Raw genomic sequence first — 22,129 nt, forward strand, 5'->3', positions numbered from 1 at the left:
CAAAAGGAAAAAATCCAGATATTTTTCTTTTTTTGTAGTGAAATGTGAAAATATTACTGAAAATTTTTATTTTATACACTTACAAGGCAAGAATCAAGCAATAGTCTGAACTTCCTCCCCACCTCCTTCCCCTTATGTCCAAGTGCTGGCATTACACTTGTTACTATCCTATTTATTTGTTTTCAAAAACTGACAGACTTAAAAAAACCAGACCTTATATATGACAAAAATTCCAGGTGCAATAGTAAGGAAATGCTGAAGTATACTGTAAGAGCAGTGTTAAGTGAATAGAAATGCTACTGCCCAGCATAGGCCATAAAAGGCTTCTATTTCATTGGTATTGAAAATGTAAAATGGAAATGTAAAATCTCATTTTATGAAGAACTCCACAGGTATTAAGCAAACATTCTCAGTGTCCACCTGAAAAATTAAGTCTCAGGATTTCTTTATAGTGTTTTCTTCTTGCTTCTCATTTCTCTGATTGGGAGGTGGCTTTTCTTGTAACTTAGTAGAGGTCACCCTTATTTTATAAATAGATGTCAAATAAATTCATGTTAATAACATATAATAACTGCTGTTTACATAACTACTCTCTAATAAAGCTTCAGTTATTCTATTTACCTTCAAAGCAATTTATTTTGGAAGACTGCATTTAAACATTAAAAAAACCTTTTAATAACAGCAGAAAGTCAAGAGCAGTGAAAACGAATGAATTTTTTAACAAAACTACCAATGTAGTTGCTTGCCTGCCTGTTTAATGTACAGTTCATTTTAAACATCATCACAAGGTGGGATATTTTTTCTGTGTTACATACAAAGCCATCTAGACTACTGTGAGGTTATTTCCAAAGGCAATGGAGCACCTCGTTTTTGTGGCACATAGATTTTATCATAGTGGGACTTCAGAGAGACAAAGAATATTTTTTCACCCTCTGAGCCTTATTGTATTTCTATCCATTACACTGTTCTCTCAAAGATTTTGATACAGAATTATTGAACTATATCAGCTTCAATAAATCAGATCCTTTACTTCATGCACCTGTTCAGTCCAGCATGTGATATCATTTCTGCATTATGATGAAAGGGTATGGCACCATCAGTTTCAGAGAAAAGATGCCCATTTACAAACAATGTGCATGGCAAAACACTTTTGTGCCCACCACAACACAGCAGTTTCACAAAAACTTGAGGCAGGCAGCCTGAGGAGTTGCTAAGAGAAGATAATCCAGGTTTTCCTCCTTTCTCTCCCAGATCAGTCAAGTCTAGCTGCTAAGAGAATTGTTAAACATTAATTAAATGAGTGCCCTTGTGGCCAAGAAGGCCAATGGTATTCTGGGATGCAATAGGAAGAGCATTGCCAGCTCTCCCAGGGCTGATACTACCCCTGCTGTGTCCAGGTCTGGGCTCCTCAGAGCAGGAGAGACCTGGAGCAGGGCCAGAGGAGGCTGAGGAGATGAGGAAGGGCGTGGAGCAGCTCTCTCGAGGGACCTGTGGCTGTTCAGCCTCCAGAGCAGACCCAGCTGAGAGGGGCCCTCATCCCCCTGTGTCCCTGCCTGCAGGGAGGGCTCAGAGCAAGGACCAGGCTCTGCTCCCTGGGGCCCAGCAATGGGACAAGGGACCATGGGCAGAAATGGATGCCCAAGAAGTTCCACCTGAGCATGACCAAGAACTTCTTTCCTGTGCAGTGACTGAGCACTGGAGCAGAGACCAGAGAGGCTGTGGAGTCTCCCTCACTGAGGATATTCCAGACCTGTCAGGACACAATCCTGTGCCATGTGCTCTGGGATGACTCTGCTTGAGCAGAGAGAGGGGACCCAATGGCCCACTGTGATCCCTTCCACCCTGATCAACTCTGATTCTCTGAAAATACCCAAGCTGGGAACAAAGAGCAAATCACAGCCACTACCTACAAGCATGATACTTCAAATGAGATTTAGCACAGCAGCAAGAGAATGTAATCTCTCTGAAAAAACTAATATGTGTTACTCACCTTAGCCTTGTGAAGACCCAGCGCCCAGACTCATATTTGCATTCTACAACCAAGGTAGAGAGATACTGAAACTTTACCTATTTAGCATTTCCAGGGCATTTTCAGACTGCTCTTAGGCTTAGAGCAGGGTCTAAGCTACTTGACAGAAAGTACTCTCCATGCCCATGCTTCATCTCTGCTATGGACCTAAGCCTATCCAAATCAAATTTTCTTTCTCCTCATATTCACTCCTCAAAGGTTCCAAAAGATGTTCCAAAGCTGTTAAAATGGTTAAGAAGACCTGGAAACAAGGGAAAAAAATGTGGGAAGCACAGAAGAAGGAACTTCAAGGCAGACACTTTTCACATCAGTAGACTTGTCAAGTTCTTAGGTGTAGTTTCATAAGCAGCTTATTTGGGCACAACCAGGGCAACTTTTTATGTATTTCTTCATTAATGGAAGCCATCTTGAAAGTATTGCCTAAATTTTAACTAGCTACCTAAATGTAATTTAGCAGTCCTAACAATAAGGCTACACTAACAGGTTGGAATGATGAGAGTAGGTGAAATGGAATAAGGAATATGAGCAATAATTTGTGGAATTGTTACTTTATACTAAATCCACACCAAAATTACCTAATTTCAAAAACAGTGCTAGATTTAAGCAATGCTTAATGGTGCAAGTCATGCAAATACAGTCAAAGCCATCCTTTCAGCTCATTGCAGTTACAGCACCTAGTGAAGGACTGTCCAGAGAATGCTCTAGCAGTCCATAACTCACATCACCTTATTGCCCCTAGAACCTAGCTGCAAATAAGGAAGCCATTGTAAATGCTACAATAGTTGATACAAAAATAGCTCACAGGGCCCAAACAAAACCAGAAATACTTCTTTGTTGAGTCCTGTAATAGCTTCACTTGCGAAAATAGCAGGAATATTACTCATCTGTGAAACTCATGTTCGTTATCTTATTCTACCTGTTTTCATGACAGAGACTGCAATTGTGTTTTAATAACACAACCTAATCTACACTGCAGCTCTGGAGTCATCCAGGGTCAAGAGGCAGCTGTGGCAGAAATGGCACCGAGCCTGGAGAATTTCAGCTCTCTTGTTAACAATTGCATAAATAAAAAATTAGCTAGTCAACACACTATACAAGATTTTCTCCACATCTCTAACAGATTTGATGTAAAAATCCCAAAACTATTCAGCACTGACAAGCCTGCTCAAGACTTTTAGGCAGTGTTAAATTACCATTCACACAGAGCTTAAAGTCTTTAAGTGGCAGCAGGAGAGGTCACACAACTGTTGCTGAAAAGCAGGTTAATTCAGGTAGGTCTGACTCAGAACGTAATTGAGCCTCAATTGCTTTAAACGATACTGGCAGCCGGTGATTCAATTTGTAGCACTGCTAAAAAAAGCAGTTCCAGCGGCCAAAAATAGCCTGGGGCAAAGTACTCCTTTGGAATTAGACTTTTCAGGCAACCTTCAATTACATGAAAAAAATCCCATCCTTAAATATTTTGCAGCCTTTGTGTCAGTCTCACCTTCTAGATTTATAAAAATAGAATCTTTTCTTTGCAGCTTGACAACATTATTAAAAGTTGTGTTAGTTTAACACAATCTGGCTTTTAGTGGGGGTGGAGGAAGCCACAGAGGTTGCTTCTGAAATAGAAGCTCCTCGAAATTTCTACCATGTCCAGCAGAGCCAATCCCTAAAGGCTCCCACGATGGACATATTGGCTGTCCAATGAGAGAAGTTAGCAACGCCTCTGTGACAACGCAGTCAAAAAGAAAAAAGGGAACTCAATTCCTCTTCTGCCTCTCAGAGGGGTAGTGAGAGGGGCCACTGGGCCCCTTCCCAGCATGGCCATCGGGGCCACGCTGCTGGGGGGACCATCCTGGCACCACGAGCAGCCACGCAGCCGAACCCATGTGCCTGGGGCCAGCGGCGGGAGCAGCCGCTCAGCCAGGACCGCGTGGTTGGAATCGGCGCGGCGCCCACGGCCGCTGCCATTTTGGCTTGGATCACAATGAACTTGACTTGCTTAGCTGCTTTTAGCCATGCTGCGTGTGGGCAGAAGGGCAGAAGAGGCGGCAGCAGCTCTTTTTCAGTGCCCTGGATGAGGAGAGGTGCTGAGTGGAGCCAGTGGCCGGTGCTGGCAGGGACCACATGACCATGGCGAGCAATTCCCGATGCACTCCCTGGACAGAATCAACCTTTGAGCGCTGGGGAACTCTATAAAAACTTTACAGTTGATAGAACTTGATAACAAAGGAACCTACGGACACCAACTCTCTTCAGAGTCAGAAAAAGGAGAAGGTGAAGGCGTGTGAGGAGAACAAATGGCGATACTAATGTTGGTGAAAAGGAGGGAGGTGGAGGAGGAGGTGCTCCAGGCATGGGAGCTCAGATTCTTCTGCAAGCCATGGTGAGGACTATAACACCACAGTTTCCCTGTAATTCATGAAGTGCATGGGGAAGATGCAGAATTGACCCACAGTCCGTGGAAAAAACAGGCGCTCACACCAGAGTGTGTGGATGCTGACAAGCTGTAATCTAAGAGAAACTTGAACAGGGACAGAGAGAACCCTGGCTTCCAGAGACAGAGGAAGAGGAGCCTTGCATTTCCACTAGAACAGCTAACCCTTAACATCAACTACATCCCACAAACTAAATGGCCCATGAAAAACAGTTGTGGGAAGACTGCTTTGCCCATGGGAGGGACTCACATTGCAGCACATTGGGCAGGACTGCCACTCGTGAAAATCAGAACCACGTTTGAAAAGTTCACAGAGAACGGTCTCCCGTGGGAAGGACCCCCCAGCGAAACAGAAGAGAGTCCTTTCCCTAAACAAACTAAAGAAAAGATTTTTAGAAGTGACAAACTGACTATAAACTCCATGTTTTGTCTCCTTGCACTGTCAATGATGGGAAAAGAAGAGCTGCGGGGGTGAAGGTGTTCTAAAGGTTTCTTTTACTTCTCATTATCCTTTTAATTCCATTAATAAATTTTTCTTTATACCTTTTAATTTTTGAGCCTGTTTTGCCCTTAGCGTGTTTTCTCCTAATCCTTATCTCACCCCATGAGCCTTTTAGTTGTTCTTTCCCCCTCTTCTGCTCAACTATAGAGAGGAGAAAAAGTGAATAGTTTTTTTGGGTGGTTTTTTTTTTTTGTGGGCACCTGGCTTCTAGCCAGTGTCAAACCCATGACAAAATTACCCACCGTTTTAGTGAGTGGTAACAAAAGGCTCAATTCTCAGGGTTTCCATTAAACACCTACTCTTAAACCAGTAACAAACATTTCAGGCTTAACCACAAAAATGAAAGCTGTTGCCTTACATTTTTTAATAGAGCAAACAACATAAGATATTCATGTGTAAGAAAAAAACCCCAATCCTCAATATCTCAATGATCTTCCCATCAGTAATGGATAAGAGGTTTATTTATTTTTTGCAGGAGCCTGAATTCAACTGGGAAAAAGAACATCCTATATCCTCTTAAGAGGTTTTGAATTATAACCCTAGTTATAATTATAGAAGTTTAAAGTTACCTAACTTGAAAATCCTTCAATCAAGAAGGCAAAATGCAATAATCCTGGGAGTAATCTATTAAAAATCCAGTGCCAACTTGATGAATTTTGCTGCTTATGACTTGTAAAAGCAGTTCTCCTCCAAACAGGGAATGCTGTCTTTTAGAAGAAAGTCCTCTTAGTTACTACTTACTTTGCATGAGACTTATTCTAAATGGAGCAGTCCACAAAGAATTTTTCTCATTCCCAGTCTTCAAAGATATATTCATCTCTAAAAACATATTACAACTATATTATTGCAGTACCAGCAACCAGAAGGATGTAAAATAAAAAATACATGGGATACAATTTCACAAACTATCTCACAAACTACTGCCAGAGTTGCCTTACTAAAAAGTACACAGATCTCCACAGCATGCTGAACCAGCTTAACTTTTTAAAAGCAAAGGGTAAACTTGCACTAATGAACTTGATTCACAGAAATTTAGACTTCACTCAAGGAGAACTAAGATACTGGACTAGATAAGGCTTATCTAGTCTAATATCTTAAGACTGAAATATGCTCAGAAAGAAAATAACAGTAGCTGCAAAATCAAGCAACTCTGTAGTTCATTTGGGTAGTTTAACTTCCATTAACCATCTCCTTGAAGTAGTGACAGCTCACCATGGGATTTTAACAGGCATTGTCCCAGACTGCCGTGAGACCACAAGTGATTGGGCCTTTACACACCCTGACTACAGTGATACCTTGTCCAGCACCTTGAGAGTACAGAGTACACCTGATCAATGTTTTACAGTTATGGTTCACATGAACTACCCAGAAAGATCCTTCCATGTTTCGAATTCCCTGTTTTTAAGAGACTTAAAAAGAGAACTCAGCTGCCCATTGCACCACTGTTGCTGCAGTCCAAGCCATGACAAATGACAAGCCAGCCATGTACAGCCAATATTTGCATGATTTGATAATTTAAATTTCCTCTTTCTTGTGTTGTGTAAGCCTGGTTAAACAGCAGATATCCAAATATATGGTAAGGGATAGGAAAGGAAAACTAGGCATTGAAACTCTCTTCCCACCCCTGCAGTTCCTTTACACATATTCCTATATTCAGCCACTTGCTGTTTTTGGAATAAAAGCAATGACAGTACGCTAAAACCTAATGACAAACAATTCAAAAGAGAAAATTCTAAAAATGGGTAAGTCAGAGGCAGCTGTAATAGCACTAGTGTATCCCTCATAACTGCACTGGGAATTATTCAACATGCAAAACCTTACAAGAACAAAGTATTTAAATGTATTTATTAGCATACTGGAGTCACTGGATTTCCATAGGCTTACTGTCCATTTTTATTCTGTAATGACAACTCACATAGCAGCTTGTCACATCAACATCACTGACTATTCCCACTTCTCAAATGCTAAACCAAGTTTCTGAAATTACATTAATGAATTATTGGATGTGCTTGAAGGAAAGGATTGCTGTCACTCACTTCCCTGTCCTTAAAACTCCCAATTACTGTCATATAAACTGGTAAATAAGCAAGGGCTTCTTCCCCCTTCTGTCCTCTCCTGGGGAAGAACAAGCCCCATTTTTATTTATCAGGTGAATGAATACCTGTATTACTCACAGGAAGACACTGTAGAAGGTTGGGTTGTTTTTTTTTCAATTGAGATTTTAGTTAAAATATACCTGTGACTGTTTTAATACCTGGTGAGTAATCCTGACTCCACACCCCTTTCCCCTCTCCCGTAGTGCCTAATGCGACAGCCACATCATCACACCCTCAAATGCCAATATCCAGGGTTTCTGTGGAAGCCTTCCCTCCTGGCATGTCCTGAAATCACCCACACCATGGCCAAGCTTCAACTTGACAGAGCTCAAGTTCTGTTCTCAACTGGTCTAGTGAATCTAAAAACTCACATAAAAACTGCTGTGAGCACAGAGTTCTCCTCAGAAACGCACCCACAGACATCCCCACCCCGCCCCTGAGTGCTATTTTGTTAGAAGCATTTGACAGAAAAGTTCCACTGAGCAAGGAGTGACCAGAAAAGCTTACTACAGGTCTCTGCTGAAATCATGTAAATCCTCAGATTTACAGAAAATCAGGCAGGAAATGTTGCATTTCTATGAACTGCGGTGCAGACGTTGACACTTAGGTTATTCTGCCTTAACTGACGAATTTCCAATACTCCTGGTAATGGAATGAATGTTAAAAAAAAAAGCCTGAAAGCTACTTGCCAGTGTTGATACCACCATATTAGTCCTATTTCTATTTTTTCCTTTTTGCAAATGCTACAGAAATGAGAAAGAACATCATGCATTACGGACAGATGAAAATTTGCCAAGTTTCCCCCCACTAAGAGTATATTCTGCAAAAATCACACTGCTCAGAGAGAAGACTTAAGTCTACTGATAACTGGAGAATAGGGGCAAATTTAGTACAAGTATAACTTAAGGGAATTTATTTTGATTTGCAACCAACTGGGCTGTGCCTTTTTCCTTCCTGGTTAAGGTGTTTGAGAGCTTTGTGCACAGCCTTTCACTTTATTATTTTAATAAAAATTAAAAGCATCTTGCACTCCAACAGAACCTTTATGCCTACAGGCAGGTCACCAATAAAATGCTAAGCAGCATCACTGAAGGGAAAACCAAAAAGCTCAGTTTGCCAATGCATTTTGGCACGAGTTAGAACTAAGTTATTCCACATACCTCCACTCTCATACTGTTATCAACAGGGAACCTCTTCTAAAAAAAGACATGGGATGGTATAGAGGGTTTCTAAACACAGCCAAGCCTTACTTTGAGCACCTTTTCTGTGCACTGAAATTATTCATGTCCCTGAAGATTCTTAACACAAATACTTCCTTAAAATGGAATAAAATGTTCAGGAGACAAAACCAGATGGAATCAATGTAAGATGTCTTCAAACCAAGAAATGGCTTTGTAAAAACTACAAGACAGCAGATAAGCAGCATTAAAAGGTAGCATGAAGGAGGTATATTCACCAGCATGATTTAATACAGCACACAAGTACAGGAAACTAACAATCCACACACAGGATAGCAAGTCCAGAAGACAATCCTGCTGGCTCACATCTCTTCAGTAGAATCTGACAATAGCTGGCAACAAACAGTTACATTTTAAATAGTCTGGTCTACTCCAAACAACCAAACTTGAAGCAATTCTCACTGCCCTGAATAACATTTTCTTTCCACTGTTATGATTCACTTACAAAGAAGTTACAGTGTCAATCTTCTATCCATAAGGCCTGGTTTAAACAAGGAAGACTAACATTCAAATTGACTATAGGTTTTTGCAGCACTAATAAGGCCTCCTTTTTAATTAATTCTACAGGAGGCCTTCTAACACAATTAAATGGCAGAGTGACTCATAAAACAGGAAGGACAGCCTGAGTGCCTTTGCCTTAACTAACCCAGTCCATCTCATCAGGCCAGTTCAGCCTAACTTATTTTTATCTTTCTCCATGTCTCCTTTCAAATTTACAACAACAAGGAAGTCACAATATTCCCTAACTTCTCATCAGTTCCAGAGGAAGCAGTGATGTTTCAACAGTCCTCAGTAAATTCTAAGAACAGAGAGTACCACAGGTTGCTCCATTATCCAAACCACCTATCCTGCAACTCTGAACTATAAAGCAATGACACTAAGAGGCAAAAAGCCATCTCTGTTACCTGCATTAGCTGGCTGAATTGATGAGCAGCTCAGAGTGGAACAAAGTTAAATGAAAGAAACAAAAAAAAAAAAAAGAAAAGAAAAGAAAACAGCATTTTAGCAAGCAAAGAGATAAAGACTCCTTAGAGAAAAGTTATTTCAAGTCTGGAAAGGTACATCAGAAAGTGATATTTCCTTTGCAATTGCTTTACTAATTTATGAGACTTTGCCCTGTTGTCATCTATTTTTGATCCAAAATCCACATCTTCTCAAAGCAAGCAAGACCAAGAATTACTGTCCTTCAGAGCTGCTAATTAAGAGCAAGCCATTTTCCAGCTTCCAAAACTTTCTGGATTTTGTCTACCCATACAATAATGAACAACAGTGCAGGTGCTAGTGACAATTTCTGTATGATGATAAACAGCTGTTTCTCTAGATCTTTCCAATGTGATTAATTAGCTCTGTTTACATTAGGAGACTGGTGATTTGGTATGAAGCCCCTCAGCCATATCTAGAACCAACTTCCCAGACACTATGGTAAACAAACAATTGCTCAAGAAATACATGTGCAACATCATACATAGCTGTGAGGATTTTTCATTTGTAGAGGGTTGAGGCTGAGATTTTCCATACATAGATTGTAAAGCAGGACAGTATGTTGCTATTTCCTATCTCCTCAAACCACCTCAATCTGTGGCACAAAATCCAAGCTTGATTTTCGTACAATGAAATAGGAATTTTAAATTGTGACACATCACAAACAGAGATGATTGCTTCACTGGACTCATAAGCAGATTTTTCAAGATTTCATTAGCATAATGTTCACTTATAAAGGCAGGGAAATTTTTTCTACTAAGGCTCCCAGAGAAGAGCTTATATCAGAAAGGTGAGATTTAACTATCATTAGGCCTGCATAGCTGCCAGAATCATTAATGGTCATAAAATAATGTTTATGCAACATGCCACAATTCAGGAATGCCACATCAGCTAATCAAACTCACTTTCTACAATTTATTTTACAATTTGGTTTCTATTAATTTCAAGGTCTCTCCTTCAGTTCTCACATCTTACAGAATCAAAAAAAAACCAAAAACCCAGAGGACAAAACACTTTATCTTGCTGTACTGTGAGTAGCTGGATAATGAAATCCTAACAGTTCCATTTGTTGGTACAGTTCTAACATCAAATAGCACCTCAAGGACTCCCATTCTGAAGTGGTAACAAAAGGAATGGAGGTGAAGGAGAACAAGCTGAAAGAATGTGACTTCCAAGAAAAGTAAGTCAACAGCATGAGTTTTGTTTCAGTCCTCTTCAAGGGCATTTATATTACCCAGTGACTGTAGGAAGACATGGAGAAGTTACTAATTCAAACACAGCTGCTACAGCAAGTGAAGAGTGCCAAGTCATTATGAGTAACGGAGAAAGTTAAATGCTACCAACACTGGGAGTGCTCCACAGAACTTGGTTTATTAACAAGCAGGTGATGAAGACCATCCTCTGTGGCATGGATTTCAATTCATTCCCTTTGTAATACCATCCCTGAACCTGACTCCTTTTGCCCTAAAGGTAGCATCCAATTTTGAGATGGGGACCAACACTGGCTGACACAATTTATCAAAAATATTCAGTTGCAAGTCTCTGAAAAACCTCCAATGCACAGCAAAGAGGTGAGATTCTTGCCACTCTAGCAGATGTCACCTTTGTAGATAGCAAGAAGTTCAAAGTTGAAGGTGAAAACCCTTCCAACTAGCTCACTATCTGAACTAAAGTAATTGCTCAAAATGAGTTCAGGAGAAAGTGCTGAGAAGACCTTTAGATCCAAGCTAGAAATATTCCTGCTCCATCAGCTGATCAACCAGCATTTTGTTAACAAACAGGTTTAAAAGCAACCATACCTCAACTTTCAAAGCTTATCCTGACAGAATCTAACGAATACTGAAGTATCCTGAAAAATAATTACATTTGGAATGCCCAGATTTTTATTTAACAGCCTGCTTTGAAAGAGTATTTAATTAGACAATTTTAAAAACACCTATTAAACTGGAATAGTAGAGAGATGAGACCAACCAGACTTTCCATGTTAAAACAAAAAAACAAACTGAAAGAAATAAGGAACCACCTGCGAGATCTCATTTTCCCAGCCTAGCATATTTCAGCTACACCAAACACTTTGTTCCTTCAGTTGTCTTGTAGCTGAAGCAGTCCTGTCTCAGATCAATATATAACATGCACTCCACCAACACCAGAAAACTAGTAACTGAAAATTAATACTTCAAAAAGTGGTTTTGCAAGCAATCTGTAGTGAGAGGGGTCTATTCAGCCAGAGGCAAAAACAACATGTCCTTATGGTGGTTTTAGTGACCATGGCTGGAAGGCATAACTGTCAATAAATCCTCCAGCTTCTGTAATGCTGAATTCCAGACTCACCACAGTGTTCCCTGACACAAACACTCTCTTCTGTGTTCTTTGTATCAAATTACATGGCAACTCTGTCACAATCCATGTGAGGCAAGTGAAAGATCTGTTCCTCCAGCAACACTTCCACTACTTTTCAGTTTAACTGCATATCTTCCATTTCTTATGTAGCAGAATAAGAAAAAAAGAATCCTTTTGTGTGTCAAAACAACCCTCTTCCCTTGTCTCCCCTCTCTTCCTCACATCTCTCTCATATGAAGATTTTTGTCCACATTCCTAAAAATGTCTTCATTCTAACAAGGTAGCTTACATAGGCCTCTACCTACTTGGTATAATCAAGTGATAAAGAGAGATCTTATTCCCCATGTGATTTTTAGGATTCCTGAAATACCTTTTTATTTTTTCTGGGGGAAGAAAACCTAACCTAGCATGTGGGGCAGAGGTTTTCATGTAAAAGGCTGCATAGGATGTCCAGGCCCTTTTGTATATGCACATATGCCCTGATGCACATGAGAAGTCATCTCTGCCCACTGCAAGTTTCCCTTAGACGCCCTGCAGCTGCCTCACTTCTCACTCCATTAGGAAGGAATCCCAATGTGAGGCCAGGGCACCCATCATACCTGCGTGGAACACCCCACTACACCTTCTAACACAGAGCAGTGCACAACTGGTACTGCCTCTGACAACACACATTTACAGCAAATTATTTACAATTCTTGCTATTTCTATCACCAAAATCTCTTTCTTCTCCAGCTGATAGCACCAAATATGTTGCTACCATGCAGTAACAGGAAAGCCATTTCCTCAAGCACTCTAACCAGAAATTATTTTTATATCAGAAAAATCTATTTATAATAAGCCATCAAGACTTTTGCACCTTCTTGCCCATTAACCCACTTCCACAAATAAAAAACCTCATTAGGAAATCAGTTACCCCTTGGAAATCTAATACCATTCCAATTTTAACTGTACTGGTAATGAAGAAAATGAGACTGATGCAAAAAGTAATTATCAAGACATGCACTTCTTCAGCAAAACAAGTGGTCAGACTCAGTGAGGGGAACTGCACCTAATTCTGGGCACACTGTGGAACCTGTGCTCAGAAAGGAAAGTAATACAGTGTAAGTAAACATTTGTGGTTTCTTTCTCAGCTAGCAGAGTCCCTAGACTTCATTACTGTAACAGAGCCTACATGGAATCTTGAAGGTCACACTGAAATTTCAGTCGGTGCAGTGTGTTTATATAATAATCTTTCACAATAGCAGGATATTGTAGATAATGGTTTCCCACTTGTTACTTAGTACAGTCCAAGACATTAACTTCAAACTACTAATTCCCCTATGTTTTATCTGCCATGTCAGATTTGTTTTTCTGGCCCACCTGCAATGTTACTTGGGATGCTCCAGCAAACAACCACCTGATTTACTGGGTGTGGGAAAAACCATCACAAAACCACACAGACTTTCACCTGCAAAATGACTCAATGAATCCATGGTGGGAGAGGAATTTTAAACAATGAGTAGGCTTTGCAAAAAAAAAAAAAAAAAAAAAGTTTTGTAAAGGTCACCTGCTTAAAAGATACCTTATAGTGGCTTCTGCATCACTGTTCTGAGATTCTTGGGAAGTTTGGGAACCTACATGCAGATGAGTTCTTTCCTTCTAATTCAGCTTTACATATCATACCACTGGAAAGCTATGACTCCACAAGTTCTTTCAAATGGCTGAAACTTTTTCCCCCAGGCATCCAGCATATAAACTGTAATTCTTGGTGCAGATTAAAAAATAAAAGGTAATTATCCTTCATATCACTACATATTACAGTCTGGGAAAGGTCAATTTCCTAAGTAGCATGAAACAACCTTTTACAGCACTGGTTAGTGAAGAGACAGAGGCCTTAATTAAATGGCATATCAGTTTTTGCCATCACTAAGAAAGGTAGACAGCATCAGTGTCACCCAAGGCTTCTGAACCCCATACAAAGTAATTAAAGCATTATTTTAATATACACTCACTGAATTTCAACTTCTGTGATTCAACAAGATTGATAATGGCTCCACCCAGATTGCTGGTGAATCATTGGCAACACCTCAGAAGTTTCCAAAAGCATTCCTGCTCATTTCACTTCATCTGCTTTAGCATGAGCACTTTTATATAATAATACATGCCTCAAGATGCCCCTAAATTAAACTCTGTGTTATAAATGTCTGCAATTTCCAGATTCGTATGTTCATCTGTTCACTGGAACATTAGTTTTTTAAATTATCAGCAGACAACAATCCCATCAGAAATTTGTAAAATATTTAGCTTTAAACTAAGCTAGTTTGGATACAAAGCTGACAAAAAAACCCTCACAAAAACGAACAACAAAACACCAGAAACCACACAAGTTACTTCCCACTTATGTCAATGAAGGTTCCTGCTGCTCATAAGTGACTGACAAACTCAAGTCTCTGGTTGTCAAAACAGACTGCTCTGATGGTACCTGCCTTTCTAAATTCCCCTCCAAGCAGCCTGTCAGGCTGTCTGCTTTGACAGACCCTTTTCTAGGACAGGAAGGCAAAGCCATAGGCTATCACTGGGAAAGGAAAACGTGCCTGATAACGTCTGCTTCTATTTATGTTAGTGGGAACCATAATTTCATTATCAGCATTGTGCATTAAAGCGCTGAAGAAAGCCACGGAGCTCCTGGTGAAGCTTAGAAACTGGCAATAATGTACCAACTGCTACTGAGCACAGGTTATTTATACAGCCATGAAGTCCCATATTAGCTTCATTGACTTCAAATGCAGGAATACAGGCATTTATAGCTGACAAAATTAACCACCTCCACATCCTCATAAGCCTGAAAGAAGTAAGAAAACATAAGTTTAGGAATACATTAACTTCTGCCTCAGAGTATTCCTGTATTATCTCACAATTCTATAACCAAATAATGTGAATAGAGTATAAATGCTGCATTTATCTTCCAGCAGAGTCATTAAATGACAGCACTGCTACACCAGTTACAATGATTAAAGCAGCTCAGCTGCAAATCCAGGTTACTTTGAACCTGTTAACTATTTTTGTAAATTTTAAATTTTTCCCCCACTTCAGCCATTTTCAATATGGCAAAAAAGCACAGAAAACCGTAGCTTTGGCTGGACGAACAAATGATTTGTCACGCATACTTGACTAAAATGTATAAAAATAACAGATACATTCCGGGCAAAAAGGCGTGCAGAGGTAAACAAAACATTCCCAGTTCCTAGGGGGGAAAACCAAAACCTGCATCAGTTCCCTGCTTTAAAACAAGACAGACCTCACAATGGCTTCTGAAGACAAAACCTGACACCAGGACATTCTCAACCATCAAAGCAAATTAAATCCCAGCTACACCAACACCGCACCCCCGGCATGAAACCCTACCCACTCTGTGGGTGTAATCCAACAGCCAAAACAATGCCAGGGTGGAAAAACTAGTGCAAGTCAGGGAGATCCTGTGCGGTTTCACCATCGTTTGTCCCCATGCACAGGGAGAGCTGCGGCCACCTCGCTCTTCCCTCAGGCACGACAGACAAAAGAGCCACAACCCAGGGCGGAGAGGTGTCCCGGGGACGGGTAGGGCTCTGTCATTATTTTCCCTCCGTCTCTGTTGTTCAACGCGACACGGGGACGAGTTTTCTCACGCAGAGGCAGGCAGAGCCCCTGGAAAAAACAACAGCAGGCAGAGGGGGCACACAAAAGCCGCCTGTCCCTCGGCCGCCGCAGCCTGAGGCGATGCCGCCTCTCCCCACCCCCAGCCGGACCCAGTCGCTCTCCGCCTCCCCCCCATCGGGCACAGCGAGCCGCGGTCCCTCCCCGCCTGCCCGAGGCGTTCGGAAATCGAGCCCGGCAGGAGCCTGAGGCCTGGCGAGGCACAAAGTCGCGGAATTGTTAGAAGCAGAAAGCACCTCTGGAGATCATCTCGTCTCAGCGCCCGCCTCTCCGCCTCCTTTCTCGGCAAGGCGGGCAGAGCTCTCCCGCCCTATTGTTCCCCGCACCCCGCGGCGGAGGCAGCGCACTCACCACGCGGGCCGGGCTTCCTGCAGCGCCCACCGGCCCCCTCAGCTCCGGCACACCGGGGCTGCCACAGCGCCCTGCTGCTGCTCCTCCAGTAGTACACGCGGGCCCCGGGGCAGCGCCGCCATCGCCCGCCGCCGCCCCGCTGCCACTCCGGCAGCGGCCATCTTGTGCGTCGACTGCTCCGCTCACCGCTCACCGCCCACCTCCCTCCCTCCCTCTCCGCACCACCCGCCCCTTCCTGCGCCCGCCTTCCCCCGCAACCGGGACGCGACGGGACGGAACGGAACGGAACGGAACGGGACGGGACGGGACGGGACGGGATGGGATGGGACGGGATGGGATGGGATGGGGAGAAATAGCCGAGTCACGGCCTGGAGCCCGTGAGGGCAGGGCGGGGGAACTACCGCCCGTCTCGGGCAGGGTACCTCGCGCTCTCTCAGGGACGGTCTCCAATGTCAGATGCCTTCCTCCTTTCAGGTGGGGTCTTTTTCCCTCCTCCTCACACCCTCTTGTCATAGTTAGCGGGCTCGGAGGTGGAGGTCGAGGCTTTTCACACACGGAGTGGCTCCTGGGGAGCGCTCTGTGTTTTGGGAGCTTGCTGAGGGCCCCCGCCCGCCATTTTCTCTCCCTCAGGAACCTCTGTTGGCGGACCCTGCGGTTGTCTCATGCATCACACCTTATTGCTTCAAGCCGGTTACTTTCCCTTACTTCAGGGAAAAAGAACACAAATTAAGTTCCCTCTTACGTGGCCATGCAGAGCAAAACTTTCGGGTTTTGCTCGCCAGTCCCAAGTGAAGGCGTAGAGATGGACTCCGTGCTGGAGAAGGTCCCCCGTAGCTTTGTGTGCTGCAGGACACAAATCATCCTTAGCTTTAACCAACACCGCAGGTAAGATGTTTGGGGGCCCTCTAAGCTTTCCTATATCACAGTCACAACTAATTGGGATACAGAAGAAATTTTAAAACGCAGTTATAGAATGTCTTGCAGTCGCTTGACTTGCAGCATTTACTAAACACGCACTGACTGTCTGACAGTTTTAAATTGTTACAAGAGCTAATTACTTAGCATCAGGATATTTCAAGGTAACATCCACTCGATGCCTGTTTATGAGAACATGAATATGGTGTAAACTACTAAGGAAGCTATGTTTACATTAAAGACCAAAAATAGTATTCAGTGGTCCCATTTTATTGCCCATCTATTTTATCATGTCTATGCCCAGCTAGAGGCTCTGCGGGATCAATCCTGCTGGATTCCATTGTGCAGGATGCTGTGCAGGAAATCACTGCTTTTCTCTTTTCCTTTCATAACACTGTGAGGAGCACCCAGTGTATTATTGTCAGTCCAACTTCTGAAGTGCAGCATTGCATGACCTGGAAATAAAATATAAATAGGACATTGTCAAGTCAGAAGTAGCCATGGCCAGAGCCAGGGACTCGAGAGAGCAGGCCTGCAAAAGAAAGCTGGGTTGTGACATGCAGACAGAGGACAGAAATTCCTACACACAGGGAAAAACTACACAGGGCAAGGTTATTCTTCAGCTTCTGTTTCTGACTCTTGTACTGACCACAGACAGATTTTCATTAACTTTACAAGAAATGTGGTGCTAGTTACTAAAAGTGTTATTGCTATCTGTTTTACTAAAGAAATAATTTCTATTATTTAGCTTTTCCGCCAAAACAACCTTAATACTTATCAAGGATCAGTGTTTAAATAAAATAGTATTAAGAAAAGCTGTTAAATTCTGAAAATGGAGTTTTCTAGCCACAGTCACGGACATTGAGATCTTATGAACACAGAAGATTAGGATATTTACAAAGAGCACCTTCGACTTAGCAAGAGCTTTACTATGAGCTAGAAAATAAGTGTAAATTGGAAATGTCCAAGGCCAGACTGGACAGGGCTTAGAGCCACCAGGTCTAGTGGCAGTTGTCCCTGCCTGTGGTAGGGTTTGGAACAAGATGACCTTTAAGGTCTACACTGACCAACCAGTCTGATATTCTGTACCACAGAAACTTCTAAATCAATAATTGCCATCTTTTGCAGACTCCTCTTTAAATGTTACAGTAGAAAAGTGAACCTTGTTGGAGTTGTCAGTGTCCTGATTAGAAGCAGAAGATGACATTAGGAATAGCAAAAGTGGTAGGTGTTCTTTGCAACCTTGGTTTAATGTCACAGAAGCTAGAAATGGTCAGGCCCTGAATCCTGTTACTTCCTAGTTTCTAGCAAGTGATTTGTACAGTGTTCTGATGTTCTGTTCAGTCTGGGTTTTAATATTCCAGTCTGGGGACTTCTACTACTTTGTCTTTTGGTTCCTGTATTGTGGAAAGGTTTCATTTTTCATGTAGTTTAAGTTTTCCCTCAACATTTAAGTGCATTGCCAGTAGGAACATGCTAACAACAATTTTCAGTAGCACAGCATAGGTTACCACAGTAATACATGGTTGAAATGTAAAGAAATGAAATCCCCTATTGTTCTTATTATGTAACACTGCACAGATGAGCACTTGAATTCTCAAACCCCACTTTAGACTTCCATCAGAGTCAGGCTTTTCTGATGTTTATTCTTTGTTATGTTTTCTGAAGTTCAGGAATTTGTAGATGAGCTTGTTCTCTTGCTGGGATCTGGTGCCACTAAATAACTTAGGTTATTTTTAGTGTCTGCCTCCCCCAGTTACACAGCATTTCTTCCTGTGTGATACACTGCTTTTAGCATTTGAAACACAAAGTGTTATTTCTCCTTAGGATTACTGTTTTGAAATATCATTTCAGCTTATCATTAAATCAGCTATAATTCATCTCCACTTTTTTATATTGTTCTTTCTTTTATGTTCTTAAAAGCCCACAGGAATTAGTTTTTATTCTACCACATATAGTCTCAACTTCCAATCCTTTCACTCCTTTTTCCCATCCAAAAGGGGATAACGTGTGGGCATGGTTCTAAAATCTGACATTTGTGGCCACACTAGTAATGTTCCTCAAATTATACATTAAAAATGACTCCTCATTTTAGCCTCTATGACTGAGGGAAATACCTAAAATACCAATGTAACTGTCAAATGGTGTCATCTCACCATTCAATTTTTATGTTACTCCTTCCATATAAAACTGCTCCAGATCTGTGGTACCAGGATAGCTGTCTTTAAAAAAAGAAATGTGTATTTTTTAAATGTCTTGGCAGTGTTTCAGTTTGCTATTTTAGTTATATTTTAGTTAGCAATGTGACTTGTAAAGCTGATCAAGGAAAAATTCTCATTTTGAAACCTGTGATATCAGAATGGAAGGCAAGAATGAAATACTTTTCCAGGTGACTGCAAGCATGTTCTTGTTATTTCACACAGTGAAAATTCTAAACCACAGATAATAAAAAAGAAAATCCTTAGCACTTGTATATGCTTGACCATCATGTTAAAAAAAATTGACCATCACATTAACAAACCTAAATTCCTGCACTTTTATAAAATTCCACTGACAAAAGCAGAAGACTGTATCCATCCAACAATCATTGAAAAAAAATCCAATGTTCATTAAAGAGCATGCTGAGTGTCATCCAAGCCCATGGGATACAGATGCAACTCTTGGAGTTTTATATGCTTAGTTTTATATGCTTATTTTAAATAATAAAACAATGTTAGCAAAATACAGCCTTACACTGTGGCCATGCTCAGTGTCTCCAGCATAACACACAAGGCTTCCATTTCCCATGTATAAAAGAAGCCCAAAGGATCTAAAGAAATGTGAAGTCCATATGTGTAAAATGAGTGCTCCTCCTTGAAAGCTTCTCTCCCAAGCATTCATAAACTCACAATTTGCACAAATAAATAATACTGTATAACCCACCAAACATCAGATTTGTTTAAAAATTTCTTGACAGTTCTTTGATGCTGTTCATAATAAATTTGTAGAATATCAATACAATTATCAATGTTTGTGTTTTCAGCCTACTTGGAATACAAAGGTCTATGTAAATATACCCCCTGACTGCAGCTGCTGTGGAAAAAGAAGAAATTATAAGGAAGGTAAGAAACTTGGTTTTGATGATTTCTCAGTAGAGATTTCACTTCCTTAAGCATCCCATCTCATCATCCTCCTTGTCCCACTGGTGTTGTGGGATGCAGAATACTGATTCAGGAGTACCAGATTCTCCTCCTTATTGCCTTTTTTGCTTACTTGCCATTGGCTGCTTTGCTCCAATCCCAGACCTTCCAGTGTCATTCAGCACATCTCCTCTCTTTTTGGGATAAAAATTTTGAAGCAACAGAAAGTAGAGGAATTTGCAGCAGAGCAAGTCTAGTTGCACTAGGCAGAGCAAGGCAGAGCCAGTACCACACCACATCCTTGTCACTCCAGTGCCCTCTGCTGCAGTAAGCATCTCCTTGGCTTCTGAGTCCCCTAGGCAGGGGCAGGAGCCTCTGCCAAGTGCCATGTGCTGCCACCTCTTTATCTTGCACTTGACTTCCTTGTAGTATTTCCTTTTCTATTCTGTCTCAACAGAAAAGCAGAAGTATGACTCCTTATTTCCTTTCTTTGCTCCAGCAGTACTTAGGTTGAAATTTGTTCTTTTCCTTCATAGCATTGCTGCACCACATTTTACATCAGCCTCTTAATGAGCTTAGGAAGGTAACATATATGTTGGGATGATAAACAATTAAGGCAATTATATTTTATAAGAATTCCAGTGTGTGTGTGTATAAAGCTGAAAACCACCTAAATTAACAATGTAATTTTTGTTCTTTTCTGGCAGGTTTACTCATGTACTATAAAACTGGGAGGAAATGAGAGACAGGTAAGGCTTAAAAGAAGTTGCCATCTTTTTATTGTTTATAAAAGATTTTTCTCGAGCTTTCTTGAAGGCTTTTATAATCTGACATGTCATAATGATGTTCCCTACTCTTCTTTGAGTCTAGCAGGTGAGAGAAGCAGCATTTACAAAAGAAGAAAAAGGGAAATCACTGAAGGAAATGCATAAGTTGAGTGAAAGTTAGTAATTCTGGAACTGGCTCTTATTACCAGACAGAAAGAGATAGTATTTGTGGTTTGGTGAGTGAGCTATTTTTGATGTTGTTTTCCTACATAAGCTACTGATATAATTGCTAAAGAAAAAACAGTGAAAAGATCAGAACATCCTGTGAGCACAGATAGAGCTTACATTGTGTATACATTTTGGAATAAAACTCATTTATTTTTAGCAAGTGTCATCAATTTCTCAGAGATGAATCGATTCTTTTTATATGCTCATTGAGGCACATGGAACGCACAAGTCCTAGCCTGTTAACAAATGCCAGCTATTTTGAGAAGCACACTTTCTCTGCTGTTAGGGAAACTTCTTGTTCTTGTACATAAGGCCACAGTAGCTCCAGTCTGTTTCTCCCCAGTGTTTCTGTGGCTTTGCTAGGCAGACATGTGTTACCTGCATGAAAAATATGAGCCATAAAATAACTTTACCTTCCTTCTGAAGTCCTTAGTCATTGCAACTTGAATGTACTTTGACTTCAGCAATTTGATATCAGAAGGTTGTTTATGTGGCAGTTTATTACAGACTCTCCCAGGCAGCTGTTTTTCTCATCATTGTTTCCATTAACATAGTGCTCTGGGAAAAGAAAAAAGGCAAGAAAAGGAGTGTCCTGTATTTTCATGCACAAACCCCACCTTCTCCTTGGAATTCCTTCCACAGGAAGCACATAGGCATGTATGCACTTATTTGCATAATTAATAGACAAGATAAAAACTGTTTCTACCCTACGTTGATGAGTCAAACACTGAAAAGCAGTTGAGGGCAGAGTCATTCACTGATCTCTCAGGTGTAGCTGCTCAAACTCACAAGGTTTGGGAGATAGGCTGAAACCAGCTGTACTGGGTTTGCATGGCCTGGTTTTTGGTAGCATGGGGGGCTATAGGGGGGGCTTCTGGGAGAACCTGCTGGAAGCTTCCTCCATGTCTGGCAAAACCAATCCCTGGTAGCTCCAAAGATGGAGATGATGCTGGCCAAGGCTGGGCCAGTTCAAAATGGTGGTGATGCCTCTGTGATAGCAGATTTAAGAATAAAGAAAAGCAAGTTGTGCAGTTGTAACTGTGGCCAGAGAAAGGCAAGGTGAGAGTATGTGAGAGGAGCAACAGATATCAAGGGGCAGTGAAGGAGGAGAGGCAGGAAGCATTCCAGGAGTCGGAACTGAGATTCCTCTGCAGCCTGTGGAGAAGACCATGGTGAGGCTGCTGTGCCCCTGGAGGCCATGGAGGTCCACAGGGATGCAGCATTCCACCTGCTGCCCATGGAGTTCCACAGGGATGCAGCATTCCACCCACCTGCTGCCCATGGAGGTCCACAGGGATGCAGCATTCCACCCACAGGCCATGGAGGTCCACAGGGATGCAGCATTCCACCCACAGGCCATGCAGGAGCCCCATGCCAGAGGAAGGGGATGCCTGAGAGGAGACTGTGACCCTGTGGGAGGCTTAGCAAGCACTGAAAACATCAGTGTGTTACCAGCATTTTTCTCTCCA

At 41.7% G+C, this 22,129-nt stretch overlaps 1 protein-coding gene and 1 long non-coding RNA gene across 11 annotated transcripts in view; one reads left to right on the forward strand and one right to left on the reverse strand.

The window, feature by feature from the left end:
- Positions 1 to 15,793, reverse strand: part of RC3H1 (ring finger and CCCH-type domains 1) — a 74,106-nt gene extending 58,313 nt beyond the window's left edge. For all 10 annotated transcript variants that reach the window (XM_054515717.1, XM_036387607.1, XM_036387606.1 and 7 more), the window contains exon 1: positions 15,632 to 15,793. The gene's annotated coding sequence lies outside the window, so the exon portion shown is untranslated. The remainder of the gene's footprint in view (positions 1 to 15,631) is intronic.
- A 183-nt stretch (positions 15,794 to 15,976) lies between these two features.
- On the forward strand, positions 15,977 to 20,816 carry LOC118689426 (uncharacterized). The gene is made up of 5 exons (XR_004980621.2): positions 15,977 to 16,105; positions 16,262 to 16,516; positions 19,569 to 19,647; positions 20,373 to 20,414; positions 20,536 to 20,816. It is a non-coding gene; the product is annotated as an uncharacterized LOC118689426 (long non-coding RNA).
- The last annotated feature ends 1,313 nt before the right edge of the window (positions 20,817 to 22,129 follow it).

Source organism: Molothrus ater, chromosome 9 (assembly GCF_012460135.2).
Source record: "Molothrus ater isolate BHLD 08-10-18 breed brown headed cowbird chromosome 9, BPBGC_Mater_1.1, whole genome shotgun sequence".
NCBI classification, from domain to species: Eukaryota; Metazoa; Chordata; class Aves; order Passeriformes; family Icteridae; genus Molothrus; species Molothrus ater.